This window comes from Copadichromis virginalis, linkage group LG3, assembly GCF_057382275.1.
Source record: "Copadichromis virginalis isolate Kocher_CV1m ecotype Utaka linkage group LG3, C_Virginalis_male_GT1.1, whole genome shotgun sequence".
Classification (NCBI taxonomy): Eukaryota; Metazoa; Chordata; class Actinopteri; order Cichliformes; family Cichlidae; genus Copadichromis; species Copadichromis virginalis.
Window position 1 is genome coordinate 59172513 of NC_140620.1, and position 17179 is coordinate 59189691.

Genomic DNA, 17179 nt, shown 5'->3' on the forward strand with positions numbered 1-17179 from the left:
GCCTGTGGCACTTGCTCAGGCCACTTACACCACACCAGGGCCTGTGGCTGCTGGCTGAGGCCACTTACACCACACCAGGGCCTGTGGCTGCTGGCTGAGGCCACCTACACCACACCAGGGCATTAGTTGCTATTGAGGCCAATTACACCACACCAGGGTCTGTGGCTCTTGCTCAGGCCACTTACACCACACCAGGGCCTGTGGCTCTTGCTCAGGCCACTTACACCACACCAGGGCCTGTGGCTGCTGGCTGAGGCCACTTACACCACACCAGGGCCTGTGGCTGCTGGCTGAGGCCACCTACACCACACCAGGGCCTGTGGCTGCTGGCTGAGGCCACTTACACCACACCAGTGCCTGTGGCTTCTGGCTGAGGCGACTTACACCACACCAGGGCCTGTGGCTGCTGGCTGAGGCCACTTACAAGACACCAAGGCCTGTGGCTCTTGCTCAGGCCACTCACATCACACCAGGCCCTGCGCTTCTGGCCGAGGCCATCTTCACCAAACCAGGCCCTGTGCTCCTTGCTGTGGCCATGTACAACACACCAGGCCCTGTGCTGGTTCCTGAGGCCATCTTCAACAATCCAGGGCCTGTGCTGTTGGATAAATGCCAAACTGAGCCTTTGGGTTAGGGTATTATGCAAACATGCAGGTATGGTTATAGCATTGTCTTCGTAACTTCAGGTACTTGCCACCTAATCACTTGAATCCATAAATTGAGACATTGTGCTGGGGTCAGCAGCTTACGGCCATACCACCCTGAGCACGCCCGACCTCGTTTGATCTCGGAAGCTAAGCAGGGCTGGGCTTGGTTAGTACTTGGATGGGAGACTTCCTGGGAATACCTGGTGCTGTAAGCCTTTGATTTTCATGTCATTGAACCGCTTTTGATCCAGAGAAGGGGTGTATTAAAAGACCAGAAGCAGCTCCCCATTAATGAGGGCACATTAACGACATTGCTTTTGGCTGTTTTCCAATGTCTTGTGCTGCTAGCTGATGCCACCTACACCACACCAGGGCCTTAGTTGCTATTGAGGCCAATTACACCACACCAGGGTCTTTGGCTCTTGCTCAGGCCACTTACACCACATCAGGGCCTGTGGCTCTGGCTGAGGCCACTTTCACCACACCAGGGCCTGTGGCTGCTGGCTGAGGCCACCTACACCACACCAGGGCATTAGTTGCTATTGAGGCCAATTACACCACACCAGGGTCTGTGGCTCTTGCTCAGGCCACTTACACCACACCAGGGCCTGTGGCTCTTGCTCAGGCCACTTACACCACACCAGGGCCTGTGGCTGCTGGCTGAGGCCACCTACACCAAACCAGGGCATTAGTTGCTATTGAGGCCAATTACACCACACCAGGGTCTGTGGCTCTTGCTCAGGCCACTTACACCACACCAGGGCCTGTGGCTCTTGCTCAGGCCACTTACACCACACCAGGGCCTGTGGCACTGGCTGAGGCCACTTACACCACACCAGGGCCTGTGGCTGCTGGCTGAGGCCACTTACACCACACCAGGGCCTGTGGCTGCTGGCTGAGGCCACTTACACCACACCAGGGCCTGTGGCTGGTGGCTGAGGCCACCTACACCACACCAGGGCCTGTGGCTGCTGGCTGAGGCGACTTATACCACACCAGGGCCCTTTTGCTGCTCGCTGAGGCCACTTACACCACACCAGTGCCTGTGGCTTCTGTCTGAGGCGGCTTACACCACACCAGGGCCTGTGGCTGCTGGCTGAGGCCAATTACACCACACCAGGGTCTGTGGCTCTTGCTCAGGCCACTTACACCACACCAGGGCCTGTGGCACTGGCTGAGGCCACTTACACCACACCAGGGCCTGTGGCTGCTGGCTGAGGCCACTTACACCACACCAGGGCCTGTGGCTGCTGGCTGAGGCCACTTACACCACACCAGGGCCTGTGGCTGCTGGCTGAGGCCAACTACACCACATCAGGGCCTGTGGCTCTGGCTGAGGCCACTTACACCACACCAGGGCCTGTGGCTGCTGGCTGAGGCCAGTTACACCACACCAGAGCCTGTGGCTGCTGGCTGAAGCCACTTACACCACACCAGGGCCTTAGTTGCTATTGAGGCCAATTACACCACACCAGGGTATGTGGCTCTTGCTCAGGCCACTTACACCACACCAGGGCCTTAGTTGCTATTGAGGCCAATTACACCACACCAGGGCCTGTGGCACTGGCTGAGGCCACTTACACCACACCAGGGCCTGTGGCTGCTGGCTGAGGCCACTTACACCACACCAGTGCCTGTGGCTTCTGGCTGAGGCCACTTACACCACACCAGGGCCTGTGGCTGCTGGCTGAGGCCACTTACACCACACCAGGGCCTGTGGCTCTTGCTCAGGCCACTCACATCACACCAGGCCCTGCGCTTCTGGCCGAGGCCATCTTCACCAAACCAGGCCCTGTGGTTCTTGCTCAGGCCACTTACACCACACCAGGGCCTTATTTGCTATTGAGGCCACTTACACCACACCAGGGCCTGTGGCACTTGCTCAGGCCACTTACACCACACCAGGGCCTGTGGCACTTGCTCAGGCCACTTACACCACACCAGGGCCTGTGGCTGCTGGCTGAGGCCACTTACACCACACCAGGGCCTGTGGCTGCTGGCTCAGGCCACTTACACCACACAAGGGCCTGTGGCACTGGCTGAGGCCACTTAGACCACACCAGGGCCTGTGGCTGCTGGCTGAGGCCACTCACACCACACCAGGGCCTGTGGCTGCTGGCTGAGGCCACCTACACCACACCAGGGCCTGTGGCTGCTGGCTGAGGCGACTTACACCACACCAGGGCCCTTTTGCTGCTGGCTGAGGCCACTTACACCACACCAGTGCCTGTGGCTTCTGGCTGAGGCGACTTACACCACACCAGGGCCTGCGCTTCTGGCCGAGGCCATCTTCACCAAACCAGGCCCTGTGCTGCTTGCTGTGGCCATGTACAACACACCAGGCCCTGTGCTGGTTCCTGAGGCCATCTTCAACAATCCAGGGCCTGTGCTGTTGGATAAATGCCAAACTGAGCCTTTGGGTTAGGGTATTATGCAAACATACAGGTATGGTTATAGGATTGTCTTCGTAACTTCAGGTACTTGCCACCTAATCACTTGAATCCATAAATTGAGACATTGTGGTGGGGCCAGCAGCTTACGGCCATACCACCCTGAGCACGCCCGACCTCGTCTGATCTCGGAAGCTAAGCAGGGCTGGGCTTGGTTAGTACTTGGATGGGAGACTGCCTGGGAATACCTGGTGCTGTAAGCCTTTGATTTTCATGTCATTGAACCGCTTTTGATCCAGAGAAGGGGTGTATTAAAAGACCAAAAGCAGCTGCCCATTAATGAGGGCACATTAACGACACTGCTTTTGGCTGTTTTCCAATGTCTTGTGCTGCTAGCTGATGCCACCTACACCACACCAGGGCCTGAGTGACCGGCTGGGGCCACTTACACCACATCAGGGCCTGTGGCTCTGGCTGAGGCCACTTACACCACACCAGGGCCTGTGGCTGCTGGCTGAGGCCAGTTACACCACACCAGAGCCTGTGGCTGCTGGCTGAAGCCACTTACACCACACCAGGGCCTTAGTTGCTATTGAGGCCACTTACACCACACCAGGGCCTGTGGCTGCTGGCTGAGGCCACCTACACCACACCAGGGCCTGTGGCTGCTGGCTGAGGCCATTTACACCACACCAGGGCCTGTGGCTGCTGGCTGAAGCCACTTACACCACACCAGGGCCTTAGTTGCTATTGAGGCCACTTACACCACACCAGGGCCTGTGGCTGCTGGCTGAGGCCACCTACACCACACCAGGGCCTGTGGCTGCTGGCTGAGGCCACCTACACCACACCAGGGCCTGTGGCTCTTGCTCAGGCCACTTACACCACACCAGGGCCTGTGGCTCTTGCTCAGGCCACTTACACCACACCAGGGCCTGTGGCTCTTGCTGAGGCCACTCATATCACACCAGGCCCTGTGCTTCTGGCTGAGGCCACTTAGACCACACCAGGGCCTGTGGCTGCTGGCTGAGGCCACTTACACCACACCAGGGCCTGTGGCTGCTGGCTGAGGCCATCTACACCACACCAGGGCCTGTGGCTGCTGGCTGAGGCCACTTACACCACACCAGGGCCCTTTTGCTGCTGGCTGAGGCCACTTACACCACACCAGTGCCTGTGGCTTCTGGCTGAGGCGACTTACACCACACCAGGGCCTGTGGCTGCTGGCTGAGGCCACTTACACCACACCAGGGCCTGTGGCTCTTGCTCAGGCCACTCACATCACACCAGGCCCTGCGCTTCTGGCCGAGGCCATCTTCACCAAACCAGGCCCTGTGGCTCTTGCTCAGGCCACTTACACCACACCAGGGCCTGTGGCTCTGGCTTAGGCCACTTACACCACACCAGGGCCTGTGGCACTTGCTCAGGCCACTTACACCACACCAGGGCCTGTGGCTGCTGGCTGAGGCCACTTACACCACACCAGGGCCTGTGGCTCTTACTCAGGCCACTTACACCACACCAGGGTCTGTGGCACTGGCTGAGGCCACTTAGACCACACCAGGGCCTGTGGCTGCTGGCTGAGGCCACTTACACCACACCAGGGCCTGTGGCTGCTGGCTGAGGCCACTTACACCAAACCAGGGCCTGTGGCTGCTTGCTGAGGCCATCTTCACCAAACCAGGCCCTGTGCTGCTTGCTGTGGCCATGTAAAACACACCAGGTCCTGTGCTGGTTCTTGAGGCCATCTTCAACAATCCAGGGCCTGTGCTGTTGGATAAATGCCAAACTGAGCCTTTGGGTTAGGGTATTATGCAAACATGCAGGTATGGTTATAGGATTGTCTTCGTAACTTCAGGTACTTGCCACCTAATCACTTGAATCCATAAATTGAGACATTGTGCTGGAGCCAGCAGCTTTCGGCCATACCACCCTGAGCACGCCCGACCTCATCTAATCTCGGAAGCTAAGCAGGGCGGAGCTTGGTTAGTACTTGGATGGGAGACTGCCTGGGAATACCTGGTGCTGTAAGCCTTTCATTTTCATGTCATTGAACCGCTTTTGATCCAGAGAAGGGGTGTATTAAAAGACCAAAAGCAGCTCCCCATTAATGAGGGCACATTAACGACATTGCTTTTGGCTGTTTTCCAATGTCTTGTGCTGCTAGCTGATGCCACTTACACCACACCAGGGCCTGTGGCTGCTGGCTGAGGCCACTTACACCACACCAGGGCCTGTGGCTGCTGGCTGAGGCCACCTACACCACACCAGGGCCTTAGTTGCTATTGAGGCCAATTACACCACACCAGGGTCTGTGGCTGTTGCTCAGGCCACTTACACCACACCAGGGCCTGTGGCTCTTGCTCAGGCCACTTACACCACACCAGGGCCTGTGGCTCTTGCTCAGGCCACTTACACCACACCAGGGCCTGTGGCTCTTTCTCAGGCCACTCATATCACACCAGGCCCTGTGCTTCTGGCTGAGGCAACTTAGACCACACCAGGGCCTGTGGCTGCTGGCTGAGGCCACTTACACCACACCAGGGCCTGTGGCTGCTGGCTGAGGCGACTTACACCACACCAGGGCCCTTTTGCTGCTGGCTGAGGCCACTTACACCACACCAGTGCCTGTGGCTTCTGGCTGAGGCGACTTACACCACACCAGGGCCTGTGGCTGCTGGCTGAGGCCACTTACACCACACCAGGGCCTGTGGCTGCTGGCTTAGGCCACCTACACCACACCAGGGCCTTAGTTGCTATTGAGGCCAATTACACCACACCATGGTCTGTGGCTCTTGCTCAGGCCACTTACACCACACCAGGGCCTGTGGCACTGGCTGAGGCCACTTACACCACACCAGGGCCTGTGGCTGCTGGCTGAGGCCACTTACACCACACAAGGGCTTGTGGCTGCTGGCTGAGGCCACCTACACCACACCAGGGCCTGTGGCTGCTGGCTGAGGCCACCTACACCACACCAGGGCCTGTGGCTGGTGGCTCAGGCCACTTACACCACACCAGGGCCTGTGGCTCTTGCTCAGGCCACTTACACCACACCAGGGCCTGTGGCTCTTGCTCAGGCCACTCATATCACACCAGGCCCTGTGCTTCTGGCTGAGGCCATCTTCACCAAACCAGGCCCTGTGCTGCTTGCTGTGGCCATGTACAACACACCAGGCCCTGTGCTGTTTCCTGAGGCCATCTTCAACAATCCAGGGCCTGTGCTGTTGGATAAATGCCAAACTGAGCCTTTGGGTTAGGGTATTATGCAAACATGCAGGTATGGTTATAGGATTGTCTTCGTAACTTCAGGTACTTGCCACCTAATCACTTGAATCCATAAATTGAGACATTGTGCTGGGGCCAGCAGCTTACGGCCATACCACCCTGAGCACGCCCGACCTCGTCTGATCTCGGAAGCTAAGCAGGGCTGGGCTTGGTTAGTACTTGGATGGGAGACTGCCTGGGAATACCTGGTGCTGTAAGCCTTTAATTTTCATGTCATTGAACCGCTTTTGATCCAGAGAAGGGGTGTATTAAAAGACCAAAAGCAGCTGCCCATTAATAAGGGCACATTAATCACATTGCTTTTGGCTCTTTTCCAATGTCTTGTGCTGCTAGCTGATGCCACCTACACCACACCAGGGCCTGAGTGACCGGCTGGGGCCACTTACACCACATCAGGGGCTGTGGCTCTGGCTGAGGCCAGTTACACCACACCAGGGCCTGTGGCTGCTGGCTGTGGCGACTTATACCACACCAGGGCCCTTTTGCTGCTGGCTGAGGCCACTTACACCACACCAGTGCCTGTGGCTTCTGTCTGAGGCGACTTACACCACACCAGGGCCTGTGGCTGCTGGCTGAGGCCAATTATACCACACCAGGGTCTGTGGCTCTTGCTCAGGCCACTTACACCACACCAGGGCCTGTGGCTGCTGGCTGAGGCCACTTACACCACACCAGGGCCTTAGTTGCTATTGAGGCCAATTACACCACACCATGGTCTGTGGCTCTTGCTCAGGCCACTTACACCACACCAGGGCCTGTGGCACTGGCCGAGGCCACTTACACCACACCAGGGCCTGTGGCTGCTGGCTGAGGCCACTTACACCACACAAGGGCTTGTGGCTGCTGGCTGAGGCCACCTACACCACACCAGGGCCTGTGGCTGCTGGCTGAGGCCACCTACACCACACCAGGGCCTGTGGCTGCTGGCTGAGGCCAGTTACACCACACCAGAGGCTGTGGCTGCTGGCTGAAGCCACTTACACCACACCAGGGACTTAGTTGCTATTGAGGCCAATTACACCACACCAGGGTATGTGGCTCTTGCTCAGGCCACTTACACCACACCAGGGCCTTAGTTGCTATTGAGGCCAATTACACCACACCAGGGCCTGTGGCACTGGCTGAGGCCACTTACACCACACCAGGGCCTGTGGCTGCTGGCTGAGGCCACCTACACCACACAAGGGCCTGTGGCTGCTGGATGAGGCCACCTACACCAAACCAGGGCCTTAGTTGCTATTGAGGCCAATTACACCACACCAGGGCCTGTGGCTCTTGCTCAGGCCACTTACACCACACCAGGGCCTGTGGCTCTTGCTCAGGCCACTTACACCACACCAGGGCCTGTGGCTCTTGCTCAGGCCACTTACACCACACCAGGGCCTGTGGCTCTTTCTCAGGCCACTCATATCACACCAGGCCCTGTGCTTCTGGCTGAGGCAACTTAGACCACACCAGGGCCTGTGGCTGCTGGCTGAGGCCACTTACACCACACCAGGGCCTGTGGCTGCTGGCTGAGGCCATCTACACCACACCAGGGCCTGTGGCTGCTGGCTGAGGCGACTTACACCACACCAGGGCCCTTTTGCTGCTGGCTAAGGCCACTTACACCACACCAGTGCCTGTGGCTTCTGGCTGAGGCGACTTACACCACACCAGGGCCTGTGGCTGCTGGCTGAGGCCACTTACACCACACCAGGGCCTGTGGCTGCTGGCTTAGGCCACCTACACCACACCAGGGCCTTAGTTGCTATTGAGGCCAATTACACCACACCATGGTCTGTGGCTCTTGCTCAGGCCACTTACACCACACCAGGGCCTGTGGCACTGGCTGAGGCCACTTACACCACACCAGGGCCTGTGGCTGCTGGCTGAGGCCACTTACACCACACAAGGGCTTGTGGCTGCTGGCTGAGGCCACCTACACCACACCAGGGCCTGTGGCTGCTGGCTGAGGCCACCTACACCACACCAGGGCCTGTGGCTCTTGCTCAGGCCACTTACACCACACCAGGGCCTGTGGCTCTTGCTCAGGCCACTTACACCACACCAGGGCCTGTGGCTCTTGCTCAGGCCACTCATATCACACCAGGCCCTGTGCTTCTGGCTGAGGCCATCTTCACCAAACCAGGCCCTGTGCTGCTTGCTGTGGCCATGTACAACACACCAGGCCCTGTGCTGTTTCCTGAGGCCATCTTCAACAATCCAGGGCCTGTGCTGTTGGATAAATGCCAAACTGAGCCTTTGGGTTAGGGTATTATGCAAACATGCAGGTATGGTTATAGGATTGTCTTCGTAACTTCAGGTACTTGCCACCTAATCACTTGAATCCATAAATTGAGACATTGTGCTGGGCCCAGCAGCTTACGGGCATACCACCCTGAGCACGCCCGACCTCGTCTGATCTCGGAAGCTAAGCAGGGCTGGGCTTGGTTAGTACTTGGATGGGAGACTGCCTGGGAATACCTGGTGCTGTAAGCCTTTCATTTTCATGTCATTGAACCGCTTTTGATCCAGAGAAGGGGTGTATTAAAAGACCAAAAGCAGCTGCCCATTAATAAGGGCACATTAATCACATTGCTTTTGGCTCTTTTCCAATGTCTTGTGCTGCTAGCTGATGCCACCTACACCACACCAGGGCCTGAGTGACCGGCTGGGGCCACTTACACCACATCAGGGGCTGTGGCTCTGGCTGAGGCCAGTTACACCACACCAGGGCCTGTGGGTTCTGGCTGTGGCGACTTACACCAAACCAGGGCCTGTGGCTGCTGGCTGAGGCCACTTACACCACACCAGGGCCTGTGGCTCTTGCTCAGGCCACTCACATCACACCAGGCCCTGCGCTTCTGGCCGAGGCCATCTTCACCAAACCAGGCCCTGTGCTGCTAGCTGTGGCCATGTACAACACACCAGGCCCTGTGCTGGTTCCTGAGGCCATCTTCAACAATCCAGGGCCTGTGCTGTTGGATAAATGCTAAACTGAGCCTTTGGGTTAGGGTATTATGCAAACATGAAGGTAGGGTTATAGGATTGTCTTCGTAACTTCAGGTACTTGCCACCTAATCACCTGAATCCATAAATTGAGACATTGTGCTGGGCCCAGCAGCTTACGGCCATACCACCCTGAGCACGCCCGACCTCGTCTGATCTCGGAAGCTGAGCAGGGCTGGGCTTGGTTAGTACTTGGATGGGAGACTGCCTGGGAATACCTGGTGCTGTAAGCCTTTCTTTTTAATGTCATTGAACCGCTTTTGATCCAGAGAAGGGGTGTATTAAAAGACCAAAAGCAGCTGCCCATTAATGAGGGCACATTAACGACATTGATTTTGGCTGTTTTCCAATGTCTTGTGCTGCTAGCTGATGCCACCTACACCACACCAGGGCCTGAGTGACCGGCTGGGGCCACTTACACCACATCAGGGCCTGTGGCTCTGGCTGAGGCCACTTACACCACACCAGGGCCTGTGGCTGCTGGCTGAGGCCACTTACACCACACCAGGGCATTAGTTGCTATTGAGGCCAATTACACCACACCAGGGTATGTGGCTCTTGCTCAGGCCACTTACACCACACCAGGGCCTGTGGCTGCTGGCTGAGGCCACCTACACCACACCAGGGCCTGTGGCTGCTGGCTGAGGCGACTTATACCACACCAGGGCCCTTTTGCTGCTGGCTGAGGCCACTTACACCACACCAGTGCCTGTGGCTTCTGTCTGAGGCGACTTACACCACACCAGGGCCTGTGGCTGCTGGCTGAGGCCAATTATACCACACCAGGGTCTGTGGCTCTTGCTCAGGCCACTTACACCACACCAGGGCCTGTGGCACTGACTGAGGCCACTTACACCACACCAGGGCCTGTGGCTGCTGGCTGAGGCCACTTACACCACAACAGGGCCTGTGGCTGCTGGCTGAGGCCACTTACACCACACCAGGGCCTGTGGCTGCTGGCTGAGGCCACCTACACCACACCAGGGCCTGTGGCTGCTGGCTGAGGCGACTTACACCACACCAGGGCCCTTTTGCTGCTGGCTGAGGCCACTTACACCACACCAGTGCCTGTGGCTTCTGGCTGAGGCGACTTACACCACACCAGGGCCTGTGGCTGCTGGCTGATGCCACCTACACCACACCAGGGCCTGAGTGACCGGCTGGGGCCACTTACACCACATCAGGGCCTGTGGCTGCTGGCTGAGGCCACTTACACCACACCAGGGCCTGTGGCTGCTGGCTGAGGCCACCTACACCACACCAGGGCCTTAGTTGCTATTGAGGCCAATTACACCACACCAGGGTCTGTGGCTCTTGCTCAGGCCACTTACACCACACCAGGGCCTGTGGCACTGGCTGAGGCCACTTACACCACACCAGGGCCTGTGGCTGCTGGCTGAGGCCACCTACACCACACCAGGGCCTTAGTTGCTATTGAGGCCAATTACACCACACAAGGGCCTGTGGCTGCTGGCTGAGGCCACCTACACCACACCAGGGCCTGTGGCTGCTGGCTGAGGCCACTTACAACACACCAGGGCCTGTGGCTCTTGCTCAGGCCACTCATATCACACCAGGCCCTGTGCTTCTGGCCGAGGCCATCTTCACCAAACCAGGCCCTGTGCTGCTTGCTGTGGCCATGTACAACACACCAGGCCCTGTGCTGGTTCCTGACGCCATCTTCAACAATCCAGGGCCTGTGCTGTTGGATAAATGCCAAACTGAGCCTTTGGGTTAGGGTATTATGCAAACATGCAGGTATGGTTATAGGATTGTCTTCGTAACTTCAGGTACTTGCCACCTAATCACTTGAATCCATAAATTGAGACATTGTGCTGGGGCCAGCAGCTTACGGCCATACCACCCTGAGCACGCCCGACCTCGTCTGATCTCGGAAGCTAAGCAGGGCTGGGCTTGGTTAGTACTTGGATGGGAGACTGCCTGGGAATACCTGGTGCTGTAAGCCTTTCATTTTCATGTCATTGAACCGCTTTTGATCCAGAGAAGGGGTGTATTAAAAGACCAAAAGCAGCTGCCCATTAATGAGGGCACATTAATGACATTGCTTTTGGCTGTTTTCCAATGTCTTGTGCTGCTAGCTGATGCCACCTACACCACACCACGGCCTTATTTGCTGGCTGAGGCCACATACACCAAACCAGGGCCTTAGTTGCTATTGAGGCCAATTACACCACACCAGGGCCTGTGGCTCTTGCTCAGGCCACTTACACCACACCAGGGCCTGTGGCTCTTGCTCAGGCCACTTACACCACACCAGGGCCTGTGGCTCTTTCTCAGGCCACTCATACCACACCAGGCCCTGTGCTTCTGGCTGAGGCCACCTACACCACACCAGGGCATTAGTTGCTATTGAGGCCAATTACACCACATCAGGGCCTGTGGCTCTGGCTGAGGCCACTTACACCACACCAGGGCCTGTGGCTGCTGGCTGAGGCCAGTTACACCACACCAGAGCCTGTGGCTGCTGGCTGAAGCCACTTACACCACACCAGGGCCTTAGTTGCTATATAGGCCACTTACACCACACCAGGGCCTGTGGCTGCTGGCTGAGGCCACCTACACCACACCAGGGCCTGTGGCTGCTGGCTGAGGCCACTTACACCACACCAGGGCCTGTGGCTGCTGGCTGAAGCCACTTACACCACACCAGGGCCTTAGTTGCTATTGAGGCCACTTACACCACACCAGGGCCTGTGGCTGCTGGCTGAGGCCACCTACACCACACCAGGGCCCTTTTGCTGCTGGCTGAGGCCACTTACACCACACCAGTGCCTGTGGCTTCTGGCTGAGGCCACTTACACCACACCAGGGCCTGTGGCTGCTGGCTGAGGCCACTTACACCACACCAGGGCCTGTGGCTCTTGCTCAGGCCACTCACATCACACCAGGCCCTGCGCTTCTGGCCGAGGCCATCTTCACCAAACCAGGCCCTGTGGTTCTTGCTCAGGCCACTTACACCACACCAGGGCCTTATTTGCTATTGAGGCCACTTACACCACACCAGGGCCTGTGGCACTTGCTCAGGCCACTTACACCACACCAGGGCCTGTGGCACTTGCTCAGGCCACTTACACCACACCAGGGCCTGTGGCTGCTGGCTGAGGCCACTTACACCACACCAGGGCCTGTGGCTCTTGCTCAGGCCACTTACACCACACCAGGGCCTGTGGCACTGGCTGAGGCCACTTAGACCACACCAGGGCCTGTGGCTGCTGGCTGAGGCCACTCACAGCACACCAGGGCCTGTGGCTGCTAGCTGATGCCACCTACACCACACCAGGGCCTGAGTGACCGGCTGGGGCCACTTACACCACACCAGGGCCTGTGGCTCCTGGCTGAGGCCACCTACACCACACCGGGGCCTTAGTTGCTATTGAGGCCAATTACACCACACCAGGGTATGTGGCTCTTGCTCAGGCCACTTACACCACACCAGGGCCTTAGTTGCTATTGAGGCCACTTACACCACACCAGGGCCTGTGGCTGCTGGCTGAGGCCACCTACACCACACCAGGGCCTTAGTTGCTATTGAGGCCAATTACACCACACCAGGGTATGTGGCTCTTGCTCAGGCCACTCACATCACACCAGGCCCTGCTCTTCTGGCCGAGGCCATCTTCACCAAACCAGGCCCTGTGCTGCTAGCTGTGGCCATGTACAACACACCAGGCCCTGTGCTGGTTCCTGAGGCCATCTTCAACAATCCAGGGCCTGTGCTGTTGGATAAATGCTAAACTGAGCCTTTGGGTTAGGGTATTATGCAAACATGCAGGTATGGTTATAGGATTGTCTTCGTAACTTCAGGTACTTGCCACCTAATCACTTGAATCCATAAATTGAGTCATTGTGCTGGGGCCAGCAGCTTATGGCCATACCACCCTGAGCACGCCCGACCTCGTCTGATCTCGGAAGCTAAGCAGGGCTGGGCTTGGTTAGTACTTGGATGGGAGACTGCCTGTGAATACCTGGTGCTGTAAGCCTTTCATTTTCATGTCATTGAACCGCTTTTGATCCAGAGAAGGGGTGTATTAAAAGACCAAAAGCAGCTGCCCACTAATGAGGGCACATTAACGACATTGCTTTTGGCTCTTTTCCAATGTCTTGTGCTGCTAGCTGATGCCACCTACACCACACCAGGGCCTGAGTGACCGGCTGGGGCCACTTACACCACATCAGGGCCTGTGGCTCTGGCTGAGGCCACTTACACCACACCAGGGCCTGTGGCTGCTGGCTGAGGCCACCTACACCACACCAGGGCCTTAGTTGCTATTGAGGCCAATTACACCACACCAGGGTCTGTGGCTCTTGCTCAGGCCACTTACACCACACCAGGCCTGTGGCACTTGCTCAGGCCACTTACACCACACCAGGGCCTGTGGCTGCTGGCTGAGGCCACTTACACCACACCAGGGCCTGTGGCTGCTGGCTGAGGCCACCTACACCACACCAGGGCATTAGTTGCTATTGAGGCCACTTACACCACACCAGTGCCTGTGGCTTCTGTCTGAGGCGACTTACACCACACCAGGGCCTGTGGCTGCTGGCTGAGGCCAATTACACCACACCAGGGTCTGTGGCTCTTGCTCAGGCCACTTACACCACACCAGGGCCTGTGGCACTGGCTGAGGCCACTTACACCACACCAGGGCCTGTGGCTGCTGGCTGAGGCCACTTACACCACACCAGGGCCTGTGGCTGCTGGCTGAGGCCACTTACACCACACCAAGGCCTGTGGCTCTTGCTCAGGCCACTCACATCACACCAGGCCCTGCGCTTCTGGCCGAGGCCATCTTCACCAAACCAGGCCCTGTGCTGCTTGCTGTGGCCATGTACAACACACCAGGCCCTGTGCTGGTTCCTGAGGCCATCTTCAACAATCCAGGGCCTGTGCTGTTGGATAAATGCCAAACTGAGCCTTTGGGTTAGGGTATTATGCAAACATGCAGGTATGGTTATAGGATTGTTTTCGTAACTTCAGGTACTTGCCACCTAATCACTTGAATCCATAAATTGAGACATTGTGCTGGGGCCAGCAGCTTACGGCCATACCACCCTGAGCAGGCCCGACCTCGTCTGATCTCGGAAGCTAAGCAGGGCTGGGCTTGGTTAGTACTTGGATGGGAGACTGCCTGGGAATACCTGGTGCTGTAAGCCTTTCATTTTCATGTCATTGAACCGCTTTTGATCCAGAGAAGGGGTGTATTAAAAGACCAAAAGCAGCTGCCCATTAATGAGGGCACATTAACGACACTGCTTTTGGCTGTTTTCCAATGTCTTGTGCTGCTAGCTGATGCCACCTACACCACACCAGGGCCTGAGTGACCGGCTGAGGCCACTTACACCACACCAGGGCCTGTGGCTCTTGCTCAGGCCACTCACATCACACCAGGCCCTGCGCTTCTGGCCGAGGCCATCTTCACCAAACCAGGCCCTGTGGTTCTTGCTCAGGCCACTTACACCACACCAGGGCCTTATTTGCTATTGAGGCCACTTACACCACACCAGGGCCTGTGGCACTTGCTCAGGCCACTTACACCACACCAGGGCCTGTGGCACTTGCTCAGGCCACTTACACCACACCAGGGCCTGTGGCTGCTGGCTGAGGCCACTTACACCACACCAGGGCCTGTGGCTCTTGCTCAGGCCACTTACACCACACCAGGGCCTGTGGCACTGGCTGAGGCCACTTAGACCACACCAGGGCCTGTGGCTGCTGGCTGAGGCCACTCACACCACACCAGGGCCTGTGGCTGCTGGCTGAGGCCACCTACACCACACCAGGGCCTGTGGCTGCTGGCTGAGGCGACTTACACCACACCAGGGCCCTTTTGCTGCTGGCTGAGGCCACTTACACCACACCAGTGCCTGTGGCTTCTGGCTGAGGCGACTTACACCACACCAGGGCCTGTGGCTGCTGGCTGAGGCCACTTACACCACACCAAGGCCTGTGGCTCTTGCTCAGGCCACTCACATCACACCAGGCCCTGCGCTTCTGGCCGAGGCCATCTTCACCAAACCAGGCCCTGTGCTGCTTGCTGTGGCCATGTACAACACACCAGGCCCTGTGCTGGTTCCTGAGGCCATCTTCAACAATCCAGGGCCTGTGCTGTTGGATAAATGCCAAACTGAGCCTTTGGGTTAGGGTATTATGCAAACATGCAGGTATGGTTATAGGATTGTCTTCGTAACTTCAGGTACTTGCCACCTAATCACTTGAATCCATAAATTGAGACATTGTGCTGGGGCCAGCAGCTTACGGCCATACCACCCTGAGCACGCCCGACCTCGTCTGATCTCGGAAGCTAAGCAGGGCTGGGCTTGGTTAGTACTTGGATGGGAGACTGCCTGGGAATACCTGGTGCTGTAAGCCTTTAATTTTCATGTCATTGAACCGCTTTTGATCCAGAGAAGGGGTGTATTAAAAGACCAAAAGCAGCTGCCCATTAATGAGGGCACATTAACGACACTGCTTTTGGCTGTTTTCCAATGTCTTGTGCTGCTAGCTGATGCCACCTACACCACACCAGGGCCTGAGTGACCGGCTGGGGCCACTTACACCACATCAGGGCCTGTGGCTCTGGCTGAGGCCACTTACACCACACCAGGGCCTGTGGCTGCTGGCTGAGGCCAGTTACACCACACCAGAGCCTGTGGCTGCTGGCTGAAGCCACTTACACCACACCAGGGCCTTAGTTGCTATTGAGGCCACTTACACCACACCAGGGCCTGTGGCTGCTGGCTGAGGCCACCTACACCACACCAGGGCCTGTGGCTGCTGGCTGAGGCCATTTACACCACACCAGGGCCTGTGGCTGCTGGCTGAAGCCACTTACACCACACCAGGGCCTTAGTTGCTATTGAGGCCACTTACACCACACCAGGGCCTGTGGCTGCTGGCTGAGGCCACCTACACCACACCAGGGCCCTTTTGCTGCTGGCTGAGGCCACTTACACCACACCAGTGCCTGTGGCTTCTGGCTGAGGCCACTTACACCACACCAGGCCTTCATGTCATTGAACCGCTTTTGATCCAGAGAAGGGGTGTATTAAAAGACCAGAAGCAGCTCCCCATTAATGAGGGCACATTAACGACACTGCTTTTGGCTGTTTTCCAATGTTTTGTGCTGCTAGCTGATGCCACCTACACCACACCAGGGCCTGAGTGACCGGCTGGGGCCACTTACACCACATCAGGGCCTGTGGCTCTGGCTGAGGCCACTTACACCACACCAGTGCCTGTGGCTTCTGGCTGAGGCCACTTACACCACACCAGGGCCTGTGGCTGCTGGCTGAGGCCACTTACACCACACCAGGGCCTGTGGCTCTTGCTCAGGCCACTCACATCACACCAGGCCCTGCGCTTCTGGCCGAGGCCATCTTCACCAAACCAGGCCCTGTGGTTCTTGCTCAGGCCACTTACACCACACCAGGGCCTTATTTGCTATTGAGACCACTTACACCACACCAGGGCCTGTGGCACTTGCTCAGGCCACTTACACCACACCAGGGCCTGTGGCACTTGCTCAGGCCACTTACACCACACCAGGGCCTGTGGCTGCTGGCTGAGGCCACTTACACCACACCAGGGCCTGTGGCTCTTGCTCAGGCCACTTACACCACACCAGGGCCTGTGGCTGCTGGCTGAGGCCACTTACACCACACCAGGGCCTGTGGCTGCTGGCTGAGGCCACCTACACCACACCAGGGCCTGTGGCTGCTGGCTGAGGCCACCTACACCACACCAGGGCCTGTGGCTGCTGGCTGAGGCCACTTACACCACACCAGTGCCTGTGGCTTCTGGCTGAGGCGACTTACACCACACCAGGGCCTGTGGCTGCTGGC

General features: G+C 57.7%; 6 non-coding genes and 4 pseudogenes across 6 annotated transcripts; all 10 read left to right on the plus strand.

The window, feature by feature from the left end:
- The first annotated feature begins 743 nt into the window (after positions 1–743).
- LOC146716233 (5S ribosomal RNA) lies at positions 744–862 on the plus strand. The gene has a single exon (XR_014919821.1). It is a non-coding gene; the product is annotated as a 5S ribosomal RNA (ribosomal RNA).
- A 2319-nt stretch (positions 863–3181) lies between these two features.
- LOC146716234 (5S ribosomal RNA) lies at positions 3182–3300 on the plus strand. The gene has a single exon (XR_014919731.1). It is a non-coding gene; the product is annotated as a 5S ribosomal RNA (ribosomal RNA).
- A 1652-nt stretch (positions 3301–4952) lies between these two features.
- On the plus strand, positions 4953–5071 carry LOC146716235 (5S ribosomal RNA; annotated as a pseudogene).
- A 1335-nt stretch (positions 5072–6406) lies between these two features.
- Positions 6407–6525, plus strand: LOC146716236 (5S ribosomal RNA). The gene has a single exon (XR_014919732.1). It is a non-coding gene; the product is annotated as a 5S ribosomal RNA (ribosomal RNA).
- Positions 6526–8687: 2162 nt separating this feature from the next.
- Positions 8688–8806, plus strand: LOC146716237 (5S ribosomal RNA; annotated as a pseudogene).
- A 624-nt stretch (positions 8807–9430) lies between these two features.
- On the plus strand, positions 9431–9549 carry LOC146716238 (5S ribosomal RNA; annotated as a pseudogene).
- Positions 9550–11163: 1614 nt separating this feature from the next.
- On the plus strand, positions 11164–11282 carry LOC146716239 (5S ribosomal RNA). Its single transcript, XR_014919733.1, has one exon. It is a non-coding gene; the product is annotated as a 5S ribosomal RNA (ribosomal RNA).
- Positions 11283–13198: 1916 nt separating this feature from the next.
- Positions 13199–13317, plus strand: LOC146716240 (5S ribosomal RNA). The gene has a single exon (XR_014919389.1). It is a non-coding gene; the product is annotated as a 5S ribosomal RNA (ribosomal RNA).
- A 1055-nt stretch (positions 13318–14372) lies between these two features.
- On the plus strand, positions 14373–14491 carry LOC146716241 (5S ribosomal RNA; annotated as a pseudogene).
- Positions 14492–15588: 1097 nt separating this feature from the next.
- Positions 15589–15707, plus strand: LOC146716242 (5S ribosomal RNA). Its single transcript, XR_014919735.1, has one exon. It is a non-coding gene; the product is annotated as a 5S ribosomal RNA (ribosomal RNA).
- Positions 15708–17179: the final 1472 nt, after the last annotated feature.